The sequence below is a fragment of the Lipophrys pholis genome (genome assembly GCF_963383615.2).
Source record: "Lipophrys pholis genome assembly, chromosome: 20".
NCBI lineage: Eukaryota > Metazoa > Chordata > Actinopteri > Blenniiformes > Blenniidae > Lipophrys > Lipophrys pholis.
The window spans coordinates 542,327-556,995 of record NC_137648.1 but is presented as its reverse complement, the minus strand read 5'-3'; positions in this window follow the sequence as shown (position 1 = coordinate 556,995).

The following is a 14,669-nucleotide window of genomic DNA, read 5'->3' as shown; positions in this document are numbered from 1 at the left end:
GGAGGAGGTGAACAGGAGGAGGAGGAGGAGAACAAGAGGAGGAGGAGGACAGGAGGAGGAGGTGAACAGGAGGAGGAGGAGGAGAACAAGAGGAGGAGGAGAACAGGAGAAGGAGGAGAACAGGAGGAGAACAGGGGGAGGAGGAGAACAGGAGGAGAACAGGAGGAGGAGGAGAACAGGAGGAGGAGGAGGAGAACAGGAGGAGGAACAGGAGGAGGAGGAGGAGAACAGGAGGAGGAGAACAGGAGGAGGAGAAGAGGAGGAGGATGTTATGACCCTGTAAGAGACCACCATAGATTGTAAAAAGGTTGTTTACCACCGATGTTTCTCCAGAATATTCTGGATGTGTTCACATCTTTCCAGTGTGTGTGGTTCTGTCTCCGTTGGTTCAGATCAGGTGAAACATGTGAGTCCTGCTGTGAGGAGACTCAGGCTGTCTGACAGGAACGTTTCTCAGGCTGGGAATCCACTGCAGACTTTAAACATTAAAAGCAGCTGAATGAGGGATTTTCCCGGCTGCGGACGCCTCCGTGTCTTCTCCCTGGCCTTCGTCTTAAATCCATGTTTTATGGCCGGCGGGGCCTCGGCGGAACTCGGTCCGATCAGCTGGAAGCGGTGAGAGTGGAACATTCAGGCGCTAATAAGGAGGCAGCCGAGCGCGTCGGGCTCTCCGGGGCCCGGCGGAGGATTACAGGGAGATATAAAAACGTGGGAGACATCCTGTGATGTGTCGCTCTGCTGCTTTAAACAGCCTCTGGTCAAAGTTTGCCTCCTGCATTAACTCACTTTGTATCGGATATGTAAATATTAGCACTTTAACGGTACTACAAGGAGCAGTTTTACTCTGAAAGCACCTAGAAATACCAACTCGCTTCAGCATCAGTGGTGTAATACTAATTTGTACCACAAGATGGTGCAACGAGTCACTAAATATTGAGTTAGGCGTCAGTCCAGGAATGGAAGAAGCAATAATTGGTCAAATACGAAAAAAACATAAAATTCCACAAGGTCTTAATCTTTCAACAACCTCAAGGAGTAGTGACTCACTGCTGCCCCCAGTGGACAAAAATTGTATGACTTAAATGATACGTGCACTTTTAAAATCTTGATGTCATTCAGGTTAGTCTGAGCGTATAGTTTGATCTATCAGAAAAACTAAAACAACAACGGAAGGTTTATAAAATATAAAGGCAACAAGTGGAGATTTCAAAATAAGTTAAAGTTATGCGCTGGGATTTTATGACCAACCAAAACCAACATTGTTTTGAATTAAATAGAGTAAATACATATTGGCAGCTCCATTTGTCAGAAGTGTGTATGAAATAGGTGTAACAACAAAAGATCATAAATATCAGAAATTTTAGTTAAAAAAACAGTCGAGGGATACAGCAGTTATACATCATAATCAGGTTGTTACAGATCGGAGCGCGAGATGTCAGCCAACGGGAGTTTATTTAATATGAACATTTCTGGGAAAAGTAGGACAGACTGTGAATTCTGTTCTGCTAAAATATTAAGAGAAGATAGTTTGTGCAAAAGCAGCAACTTAATCAGCAGAGACATTTGGAGCAGCTCATTGAGCCCAATGTCGCTCTGTAGTTCACCTGCTACTCCGAGCACGGCTACATGCTACATGCTACATGCTAAACAGTTTCGGAGCTGACGCACCAGCGCTGCTTCCTGCCATACATGATTAAAGTCTGACTGATACAGTCTACAGTACACAGTACACATAGCGTAGTAGGTAGAAGGACGCTACACACTGCGCTATGCGTACTGTACTCCAGGAGTATACTGGAGTGTTCACGGCTGTCGGAGGTGAGCGTAGCGTTGAGCTAGAGACTGTGGAGGTAGTTCACACCAACATCATTCTTATATGGAGTGTCAATGAGGCTTTAAGGCTTTTCAGAAGTACCTGTAGGTACTACTTATATTTATATGCGTCTTTTTAAAAGAAGTGGTATCGGTGCATCCGTAAAAATGACATTATTTGGGTTTATGTCATGTGTTTGAATAAAAAGTAAAAGAATTAGTCTCATAACGTGACTTTTCACAATCGAAACCAAAAATATGAAATTAATAAATGATAAAAAAAAACCTGCTAATTATAAAAAAAACCTAAAGGGATAACAATGCAATGATTTAAATGAGAAACAATAATTTACTTTAAGTTTTAGATTTACTTTATTTATGATGTCCAAGACAATTTCACATTTTTGAAAAAACCCTGAACTTTCTCCCAAAGTACTCGTCTAGTCCAGCCTAATTGTAACGCAGACTTTTCTTGGTCCCGTTGCTCGTATTGAGGCAAACTTTGTGATTTGTTCTGGCCCATCCCGGCAGGTTTGATCAGATCTAATCCCGTCCAGATGAAGATTTCCTCTACGGTGGGAGTTAAAGACCCCCGGGGCAGAGCGGTGTGTGAGTCGAAGGGCTGATTTATCTTTGAGTTGGGCGATGGAGGCCTGCTGGGTTTGGATCTGACGGCAGCTCAGGAGCTTTTTGTAATATTGATGTTTTCTCCCTCAGAATATTCAACAATTTATGAGGCGACGCTCCAACGCTGACGGAGGCTTTTATTCTGTTAAAACTCAACAAGCAAAGCTTTCCACGCTCGCCGACTCTAACAGGACTGTGATCTTAACACTTTCATTTCTATTTTTAATCAAATGAAAATAACATCCAAAATAAATAAAAGAAAATAATACTTATGATTATTTTCAAATTCTAAGACAATAATATCAATAAAGTAAAAAATAAGAGGAAAATGAAATATGAAGATAAAAATTACATGATAAAGAGAGAAAAATACAGCGATTAAACAATTCAAAATTTTTTTAACTTCTTCCAAAATGGTATGCAGTTATTTAATTTTGATTCAATTTAGTTAATATTTGATTAAAAAATAAAATGTATTCAACATTGAACATTTCTCAGTGAACCTAAAGAACGTTCCTTTAACTTCTCAACTAATATAAATATGACTGCTGGACGGCGTTCAGTGTCGCCTCCATAGTTTAAACTCAAATGCATTAGAACGTGTTAAAGTCCCATCATGTTAATAATCTGAAGAACTTCCTTAATCGACGTGACCATACCAGAGGAGACGCCTGTCCTCATCCAAGATGGCGGCCACGTTAAAATCTGCTCCAGCAGTCGATTCGATGTGTAATTAAATCTGAAGACGTATCAACTTATTCATGTTCCTGACGACAAACTGTTACACACACACACACACACACACACACACACACACACACACACACAGGTTTGTCCATTTCCTGTTTCCTGTGTTGGAGGATTTGACAGAAGCTGTCTGGTTTCTCGCGGCTCGCTGTCGGCGGCGTACGGCGGCGTCCTCCAGGTGTGACTGCAGTCAGGGAATCCGCTATCCCATAATTTCACCTCGACACCGACGCGTCTGCCGCGGCTGAAAATAGACATAACGTTGGCGCCTGAAAAAAATGCTAATGAGCGTTAGAATGATGGTCATCAGAGACGCTGGGAGGAACGGGTTTTTATACGTTTGTAGTTTTATACGTTTTCATCAAAGTGATCAGATCCTGCAGGGAAAAGTCTGTACTGAACGAGAAACAAATCTGATACTCATGTTCTTTAGGTTTTTACTGCTCTATCAACTCTACTGAGTCACTCAATAAATTTACTGAAGTTACATCAGTTAGTGGAGGAAGATGCTCTATAATCTGGATGTTAGTCGAGGAAGATGCTCTATAATCTAGATGTTAGTGGAGTAAGATGCTCTATAATCTGGATGTTAGTCGAGGAAGATGCTCTATAATCTAGATGTTAGTGGGGTGATATGCTCTATAATCTGGATGTTAGAGGAAGGTGCTCTATAACCTGGATGTTAGTAAGAAGAAGATGCTCTATAATCTGGATGTTAGTGGAGGAAGATGCTCTATAATCTGGATGTTAGTGGAGGAAGATGCTCTATAATCTGGGTGTTAGTGGAGGAAGATGCTCTATAATCTGGATGTTAGTGGGGGGAGATGCTCTATAATCTGGATGTTAGAAGAGGAAGATGCTCTATAATCTGGATGTTAGTGGAGGAAGGTGCTCTAACCTGGATGTTGGTAAGAAGAAGATGCTCTACAATCTGGATGTTAGTGGAGGAAGATGCTCTATAACCTGGATGTTAGTGGAGGAAGATGCTCTATAACCTGGATGTTAGAGGAAGATGCTCTATAATCGGGATGTTAGAGGAAGATGCTCTATAATCTGGATGTTAGTGGAGGAAGATGCTCTATAACCTGGCTGTTAGCGGAAGATGCTCTATAACCTGGCTGTTAGAGGAATATGCTCTATAATCTGGATATTAGAAGAGGACAATGCTCTATAATCTGGATGTTAGTGAATATTTGATATTTGGGAATAAAGAAAAAGATCTGCACCTCCAGTTCATGTAGAATTTGGGGACTCAGGTGTGTATCTGTGTTCACTGGTCCTCCACTAAGATCTCCATGATGGCAGCGGCCTCCAGCTCAGCGTGGGATTTAATCCCGACACAAAGGGTTAACAGGGATGGAGCTCTGGGGCGAGCATGACAGCAGCGCAGCATCAACAGAAGTAAACTTTGCGTTTTGCCAGCTCCACATATTTCCTCGCCTGGCTTCGTGCTGAATCTGACAGATCAGGGAGGAAAAAAACTGTGTGGGTGACGGCGCCGCGCTGGATGATGGATTAAGATCGGCTCTGAGACGTCCCTCTGGACGACATGAGGGCAGGAGGCGATCGATACCCGGCCGGCCTCCTCGGACTCAAACCGCAGCTTCAGGATGCAGCGGCAGGATGATGATACAGGAGGCAGAAGGACTTAGTAGCAGGATGATGCAGCAGCAGGATGATGATGATGATGATGATGATGATGCAGGATGCAGCAGGAGGATGATGATGATGATGCAGGATGCAGCAGGAGGATGATGATGATGATGATGATGATGATGATGATGATGATGATGATGATGATGCAGGATGCAGCAGCAGGATGATGATGATGATGATGATGATGATTGGATGATGCAGGATGCAGCAGCAGGATGATGATGATGATGATGATGATGCAGGATGCAGCAGCAGGATGAAGCTCCAGCACTTCCTCTGGGTTGAAGCCTCCTCTGAAGAGTTCCCAGCCAGACGAGCTCTTATGAAATAATGATGAGCGATGAGGAAGAAAAACAGGTTTTACAGTGGAAATGAATAAATCAGAGTGACTGAATAATGCAGGTTTACCTGAGCCGGAGCGCTGGAGACATCCAGAATCAGAGTCCAGGACAACGGAACCGCTTTGTTCCCGTTAGCTCCAGAGGGAATTCTTCTTTCTCTTCTTAAAGGGACCTGAACAACACTCAACCTCTTCTCTCATATTAGTGACGTGAACCAGTCAGTCTGCGACATGTCGACCTGCAGGGGGCGCCATCACACACAGTGAGAGGACCATCTCGAACTGCAGGGGGCGCAATCACACACAGTGAGAGGACCATCTCGACCTGCAGGGGGCGCCATCACACACAGTGAGAGGACCATCTCGACCTGCAGGGGGCGCCATCACACACAGTGAGAGGACCATCTCGACCTGCAGGGGGCGCCATCACACACAGTGAGAGGACCATCTCGACCTGCAGGGGGCGCCATCACACACAGTGAGAGGACCGTCTCGACCTGCAGGGGGCGCCATCACACACAGTGAGAGGACCATCTCGACCTGCAGGGGGCGCCATCACACACAGTGAGAGGACCATCTCGACCTGCAGGGGGCGCCATCACACACAGTGAGAGGACCATCTCGACCTGCAGGGGGCGCCATCACACACAGTGAGAGGACCGTCTCGACCTGCAGGGGGCACCATCACACACAGTGAGAGGACCATCTCGACCTGCAGGGGGCACCATCACACACAGTGAGAGGACCGTCTCGACCTGCAGGGGGCGCCATCACACACAGTGAGAGGACCATCTCCACCTGCAGGGGGCGCCATCACACACAGTGAGAGGACCGTCTCGACCTGCAGGGGGCACCATCACACACAGTGAGAGGACCGTCTCGACCTGCAGGGGGCACCATCACACACAGTGAGAGGACCATCTCGACCTGCAGGGGGCACCATCACACACAGTGAGAGGACCATCTCGACCTGCAGGGGGCACCATCACACACAGTGAGAGGACCGTCTCGACCCTGTTTAAACTTTTCTGAATCAAAAACTTTGTTTTCACGCCAACATTCCCAAAACAATTTTCATTTACACAAAAACAGCAGAACGTCTGAAAATGATGTAGTTTTCATGTTGGGCCACTAGTGAGCGCTGTTCTTTGTTTTTCTAATGGAACCACACACACATGCATGCAGAGAACGATACACTATAAACAACAATGGCGAGTACACATTAATTTTATGGACAGACCACCTGGATGGGTGGATGATGGATGGATGATGGATGATGATGGATGGATGATGGATGGATGATGGATGGATGATGGATGGATGATGGGTGGATGATGGGTGGATGATGGATGGATGATGGATGATGATGGATGGATGATGGATTGATGATGATGGATGGATGATGGATGGATGATGGATGGATGATGGATGGATGATGGGTGGATGATGGATGGATGATGGATGGATGATGGATGATGATGGATGGATGATGGATTGATGATGGATGGATGATGGATGATGATGGATGGATGATGGATTGATGATGGGTGGATGATGGATGATGATGGATGGATGATGGATTGATGATGATGGATGGATGATGGGTGGATGATGGATGGATGATGGATTGATGATGGATGGATGATGATGGATGGATGATGGATGGATGATGGATGGATGATGGATGGATGATGGATTGATGATGATGGATGGATGATGGGTGGATGATGGATGGATGATGGATTGATGATGGATGGATGATGATGGATGGATGATGGATGGATGATGGATTGATGATGATGGATGGATGATGGATGATGATGGATGGATGATGGATGATGATGGATGGATGATGGATGATGATGGATTGATGATGATGGATGGATGATGGATTGATGATGATGGATGGATGATGGATGGATGATGGATGATGATGGATGGATGATGATGGATGGATGATGGATTGATGATGGATGGATGGATGATGGGTGGATCTTTATTGTCATGGTACCAAGTACAACAAAATCTAAAAGTACAACATCAGACCATCATGAATAAAATCCACTAAAAGTCCAAAGAAGATGAAACTAAGCTGAAAGAAAAAGTTGGAAAATATGTCATGGGAAGAAGTAGAGAGGAGGAAGTACTGAGGAGGAAGTACTGAGGAGGAAGTAGAGAGGAGGAAGTAGAGAGGAGGAAGTAGAGAGGAGGAAGTACTGAGGAGGAAGTAGAGAGGAGGAAGTAGAGAGGAGGAAGTACTGAGGAGGAAGTAGAGAGGAGGAAGTAGAGAGGAGGAAGTACTGAGGAGGAAGTAGAGAGGAGGAAGTAGAGAGGAGGAAGTACTGAGGAGGAAGTAGAGAGGAGGAAGTAGAGACCGGCCCTACAGGACACCGGCCCTGCAGGACACCGGACTACAGGACACCGGCCCTACAGGACACCGGCCCTGCAGGACACCGGCCCTACAGGACACCGGACTACAGGACACCGGACTACAGGACACCGGCCCTACAGGACACCGGCCCTACAGGACACCGGACTACAGGACACCGGCCCTACAGGACACCGGCCCTGCAGGACACCGGCCCTACAGGACACCGGACTACAGGACACCGGACTACAGGACACCGGCCCTGCAGGACACCGGCCCTACAGGACACCGGCCCTGCAGGACACCGGCCCTACAGGACACCGGACTACAGGACACCGGACTACAGGACACCGGACTACAGGACACCGGCCCTGCAGGACACCGGACTACAGGACACCGGACTACAGGACACCGGACTACAGGACACCGGACTACAGACCCGCCATTGGGGAACCCTGATATATTGCAACCATTAGTCACTGGCCGGCTAAAGGGGCGGGACTTCCACTTTCGGTCTGGACCAATCAATGAGCTGTGTTTCCACCTCGTCCTGGTCTTCTTCCTCTCTGGTCAGTGTTTGTTTCAGGTGATAGCGCCCCCAAGCCAGCAGCTGGTGTAACTGCAGGACGGTGTCCAGGAGGTTTGACCTCGTGTGTGTGTGTGTGTGTGTGTGTGTGTGTGTGTGTGTGTGTGTGTGTGTGTGTGTGTGTGTGTGTGTGTGTGTGTGTGTGTGTGTGTGTGTGTGTGTGTGTGTGTGTGTGTGTGTGTGTGTGTGTGTGTGTGTGTGTGTCAGGTTGAAGGAAACAGATTGGATGTATGAGTGCTCTTGTTGGGCGTCACAGAGCTGCAGTCTCGGCACTTTTCTCCTCCGACCATAAAACCTCCTCCTCCTTCATCATGTCCTCCTCCTCCTCCTCCTCCTCCTCCTCCTCCTCCTCCTCCTCCCCCCCTCCTCCTCCTCTTCTCTCTCTTTTCCATCCTCTTCTCTCAGTTCATTATTCCTTGTTTTTGTTTGCCTCTTTCTCCCTCATCTCTCTCTTCTCCCTGTTTATTCTCTTTACTGCTCCTTTGTTCTTTCTTCTCCTCCTCTCCTTTTCTTACTTGTCTTCAGATTCCTATTGATTATTTTTGCCTTTTTACCCTCTTGTCTTTCTTCTTGATTCCTCTTTTTCTTTGACACCCTTCTTTTCTGTGTTCTCCCCCTCGTCGTCCTCCTCCTCCTCCTCCTCCTCCTCCTCATCCTCCTCCTCCTCCTCCTCCTCGTCCTCCTCATCTTACTTTATGATTTTCCAGCACAGGTTTGATGTAACGCTGCTTGTCAGAACGCCGCCTGCCTCTGAAATCATAACATGCACAGATATGACTTTATTACTGCTGGAGGAGGAGGAGGAGGGGGAGGAGCGGGGGAGGAGGAGGGGGGGAGGAGGAGGGGGGGAGGAGGGGGGGGGGGGTAAAGAAGGGATGACAGAGCAGAAGATGAGTGAAGAAGAGCAGAGGACCATAGAATCATTGAATCAGCAGGAAGTGCCTCAAACAGCCTCGATAACAACTGTAATCCTACAAATCTCAGATTATTGTTTTTGTTGAGGCTGAGGGACCGACTGGCTGATTTTCACTGGAAACAGTTTGCAGTTTGTTAATCCCCAAAGTTTTCCAAACAATTTAAATTCAGTTAAGTTCGACCTCGTTTATACGACGTTTCACACATAATCCTAGTTTTTTCATTTTTCATTTCAGAACAGTTTGTCGTTCACACAGCAGAGACACTGCAAACCATGTAGTGAGCACTCCAGGCCACGGGGTGGCGCTGTTGGTTGTTTTTGTGACGAAACCACACACACACTACATGTGTGCAGAGACCAATAGACTCAACTCTCTACACAAGATTTCAGTTTTCAGGTGAAAGCATTGTCGTGTCGCCCGTTTCCACGGAGACGGAGTCGGATCATTACTAAACCGTCGTGTTTCCACGGAGACGGAGTCGGATCATTACTAAACAGTCGTGTTTCCCCGTTTCCACGGAGACGGAGTCGGATCATTACTAAACCGTCGTGTTTCCACGGAGACGGAGTCGGATCATTACTAAACAGTCGTGTTTCCCCGTTTCCACGGAGACGGAGTCGGATCATTACTAAACAGTCGTGTTTCCCCGTTTCCATGGAGACGGAGTCGGATCATTACTAAACAGTCGTGTTTCCCCGTTTCCATGGAGACGGAGTCGGATCATTACTAAACCGTCGTGTTTCCCCGTTTCCACGGAGACGGAGTTGGAACGCTTTGAAAAAAATTGCGTTTTTTCAGAAAGTTGCATTTCCCCCGTTTCCATGGAGACAGAGTCGGAGTGTTTTCAAAAAGTTCCACTTTGGGAGACGCTTTCAAAAAGTTTTCAGTGGCTTGGTTTTCACCGGAGGCGTTGTTTTGTAAACGGAGCTGAAATGACTGGAAGGGAGCTTCATGTTGTACTTTCTATTCTAAATACTGACTTGGCTTGGAGGAAGTAACTAGTGAGGAAGAGGAGGAGGAAGAGGACGAGGCAGTGAAGATGGATGTGGGGTGATTCAGGGACACGCTGTTTTAAATAACCGCCACCGTTTCCGCCGATCGGTTTGACCGCAACTCTCATAAATCCTGCAGCTTCCCGGCGTCACAACGTTCCTCCTGCTTTATACTGCAGCTCTCCGGCTTTACCGCCGCATATATACAACTCATATATAGTTCAAATACTGCTCTATACAACTCATATATAGTTCAAATACTGCTCTATACAACTCATATATAGTTCAAATACTGCTCTATACAACTCATATATAGTTCAAATACTGCTCTATACAACTCATATATAGTTCAAATACTGCTCTATACAGCTCATATATAGTTCAAATACTGCTCTATACAACTCATATATAGTTCAAATACTGCTCTATACAACTCATATATAGTTCAAATACTGCTCTATACAACTCATATATAGTTCAAATACTGCTCTATACAGCTCATATATAGTTCAAATACTGCTCTATACAGCTCATTCACTGCTCATATTTAGTTCATATAAAGCTCCTATACAGCTCATATAAAGTTAAAATATGTATGGCTCATATACATCCCATGTAAAGCTCATATACACCTCGTATACAACTCATATATAGTTCATATAAAGCACAAATGTAGTTTGAATAAAGCTCATACAGCTTATATTTAGTTCATAAAAAGCTCAAATACAGCTTGTATACAGCTTGTGTATAGTTCAAATAAAGCTCATATGCAACTCATATTTATTTCATATATAGCTCATATTTATTTTATATAAATGTCATACAGCTCATGTATAGTTCGAATACAGCTCATATACTGTTTATATATAGTTCAAACACGGCTCATATACAACTTAGATATAGCTCATATACGGTTCATATGCAGTTTATATATAGCTAATATTCACTTTATATATAGCTTGTATACAGTTAATATATAGCGAGTATTCAGTCTATATAAAGCTTGTTTGCAGCTCATACGTTCATTTATTCATAAGTAGAAGAAGACAAATTGTTCACAGCTGTTCTACAGGTATCAGCAGCAGCTGCCTGCTACTAAAACAGGACTGAACTTTACCACAACGCTCATTCTCCTCTGACGGACACGTTCCTCTTTCAGCTCCCTTTAGTCTGCTCTGGATGTTCTGGGTACTCTGGGTGCTCTGGATGCTCTGGGTACTCTGGATGCTCTGGGTGCTCTGGATGCTCTGGGTACTCTGGATGCTCTGGATGCTCTCCATACCTCTCCATCTACTTTCATTCTGCTGGATCGTTTCTTCAGCGTCTGGGTTGTTGTGAGCCGCTCTGCGTACTTCCAGAGCTCGGAGGGACCGTCCGATGTTGGCAGGTTGTGTAACCGTACGTACGTGTTGGCGAGCGACGCGGCGTGAACAGGAAGCGAGGCGGGAGACATGAGGACGTGATCCTCGTGCCAGAGAGGGACGCCCTCTGATGGGGGGGGGGGGGGGGGGGGGGGGGGGGAATCACTGTGAGATGTGATTCCATGAAAATGTCGCCTGTGAAGAATGAAAACTGAATTAATCCATCGTTAATCCTGCAAACCGTTGATTGTCTGAGTAGTAGTGAGCCCAGGCCCAGATTAATAATCCTGTATGTTATATTAGGATTTTGACAAGTTGCAAATATCACTGTCACATCATTTATTCAAACTGTTACCTGTCGCTGGCGAAGGTTTTAAAAAGTCGCTCACCTCACTTTGTTTTCCTACAGTTTTTAAATGTCGCAGAGATTCTAGAATGTTTAGTTTTTTAATTAAACTCTCATTACATCCAGGAGAGGTTGTAAAATGGTGCGACCATCTTGTTTTAGAAGTGTAGAAAACATCACTTCTACCTGAGTTAAATAATAGGAGTGAATTTTAAAACTAGAAAGTATCATAAAAATATTCATCCTTAAAATGTTCCCTTGTAATCTTTCAAAAAACTCGTATATTACTCCAGTTGACTGCAGGTTACTATTAACAGCTAACAGGTCGCCGCTGTGGGTCCCTGAGGCCCCGCCCACACGCCATCGCCGTTTCATGTCGCCATTGTTTTTGGTCGGTCGTCCTCGCGGTGCGACCTCCATTTTTCCGCCTGAAATTTGAAAACTCCGCCTCGGCTTCGACCCGTGGACAGAAAGATCGATGATGTCACTGCCCCGCCTCTCGACCCGATAACCCCCGACGCTCTCCGCGACGCCGCTTAACAACTAGCTACTGACGCTACGTGGTTTAACCTGGCGGGATGTTGGATTTCTGTTTTTCATGCTCTGTGTTCTTCCTTTATGATTTATTTCTGTGGCAGAGTTACAGCGCCACCTAAAGGCCAGGCCTATGTACTACGTCGTTTTGAGTCATTTTCATGGTGCCATGTGGACGGGAAACTTTATCAGAACAACGTCGAGGGGAAATAAAGGCTCGTTTTGTCTCGTGTGGACAGGCCCTGAGTATGACCCTTGACCCCCATCAGTTCCTCGGTTCAGTCTACTGAGCATGTGCAGAAGAACTGTTCACGTGGTGCCCAGTGCAGCGTTCTGGGACCGTCGGTGATAAGTCCCAGTTTGGGAGCCATTTTCAGAACGTTGTGTTGTTATTGGCTCTGACTGCCGTTGTCGTGGAAAAGAACACAAAACCCTGCAAATATTTAGCCTTTTGTCCTGAAAGCCTCGTGTGAACGGCGCCCTCCTGTGGCCGCTCCTTTAAAAGAGAGAGAGAACAGGGCTGGCTCGTTCCTGATGTCAGAGGGGACATTTATCGGACGTTACGTTTAGTTTGCCACTTATTTAAATGTGGACTTTCCAGAACAAAACCTCCGGAGTGACGAGCGTCTGTAAATTAAATTCCCCCGCGAGTCGCTGAAATACGACTCCAGACCACTGTGAATTTATTCCCTCCGAACATTGAACTGTAAGCATAAATTGGTGCTTACTTAGGGAGGCTCTGCAGCCACTCACACACACACACACACACACACACACACACACACACACACACACACACACACACACACACACACACACACACACACACACACACACACACACACACACACACACACCAGATTTAGTGCAGATTCATTCAGCCTCTAAAAAGTGACACACTGATAGAGAGAGGTGATAAATTGCACCCTGCAGTGCGTGCGGGCGGCTGGGTGCTCACGATGCGTTGGTGTAACCTTGGCGACCGCCGGGTCGGTGCATGTGAGGCGTTTGTCCCGCGGTTTCCTTCCAGACGGCGGCGCCGTTGCCACCGCGGCCTCGTGTCCCCGTCTCTTTGACTTCACAACCAGCAAAAGGGGATTTTATTTTTAATTGAATTTTGTCTTACAGTCTTGTCTTTCGTTGGACGGGGGCGCCGCAGCTCGTCCTTGGCGGCGTCTCCGTTTGCCACCTTCCGTCAGCTGGCGGCGTCAGAAGTCGCTTCGCGGCTTCGCGGTTGGCCGCCGCCATGCTGGTTAGTCAGAACAACTTCTTGGCAACCAAACAAGGGATTTTCTCGACAACTTTCACACATGATGAGTCACGTTGGTCCTCCTCCGGAGCTGCTCCACATTTGATCTGCCTGCTGCACCGTCGTTTGTCACGTTGGACGTACCTGGTGCTTCATTAGTTCTCTGGGAAATCACAGCCTCGCCTCATTCGGTCCTTCTTAATTGGCTCTCAGCACTTAATGAGAAGGATGCAATCAAGCACAACGCAATTACAGCGTGTCGCTTCCAACGACTCGATATATATTCACTTGAAGACACGTTGTCAAATATTCAATCCAATTCAACTTTATTTATAAAGCGACAACAAAGTCATGTCAGGGAACCTTTACACAGGGAGGGGGAGGGGGAGGGGGAGAGGGGGAGGGGGAGGGGGAAGGAGAGGGAGAGGGAGAGGGAGAGAGAGGGACGGACGGGACATGTAATAGTGACTCACGGTGAGTGAAGAAGGACAGACGCTGAGTGGACGTCCTCCAGCAGTTTCATGACAGCGTCACTAGAAAAGGTTCCAGGGTGGAATGTCCAGTAGAACCTCCTGTGAGGGTCCCCCCTCCGGTACTGAGGGGACATATCGGCGTGCACCCACAGGCTTTTACCTGCTAACACACCTGAGGGAGTGAACAATCTACCAAACCAGACCCCCCACTGGTTTTCCTGGTGAATTTCAGGCTGAGCAGAAACGAGAATGTTCAGCCTGAAATGTGTTTCAATGTCCGTCTTCCTGACGTCCTCCATTTTGGATTTCTCTGTCTGGGCATCAGGTACCTGCAGGGAGCAATTCTTTTTATTTTTTATTTTGTCGATGCTAAAATGAAGATTCCAGATTTGCTTTGGAAAAACAATTTCCACCTGTTGGTCCTCCTGCTGCGGTTCTCTGGAGATAACTAACTACCAGCCCTGGTTAGAGCAGCTATACTGGTTTAAAATATATCATATATATAGATGTATGTTTCCTCCATAATATATTTGGTGTTTGGCCAGTGGACGTCTGTCTTCAGAGACATTTGTCCTTGGATTTTAAACGTCCTCAGCGTCCCCTCTGTGCCGTCTCTGAGTGAGTTTGACTGGAAGGTTGACTGGACTCTTAAAAAGACGTG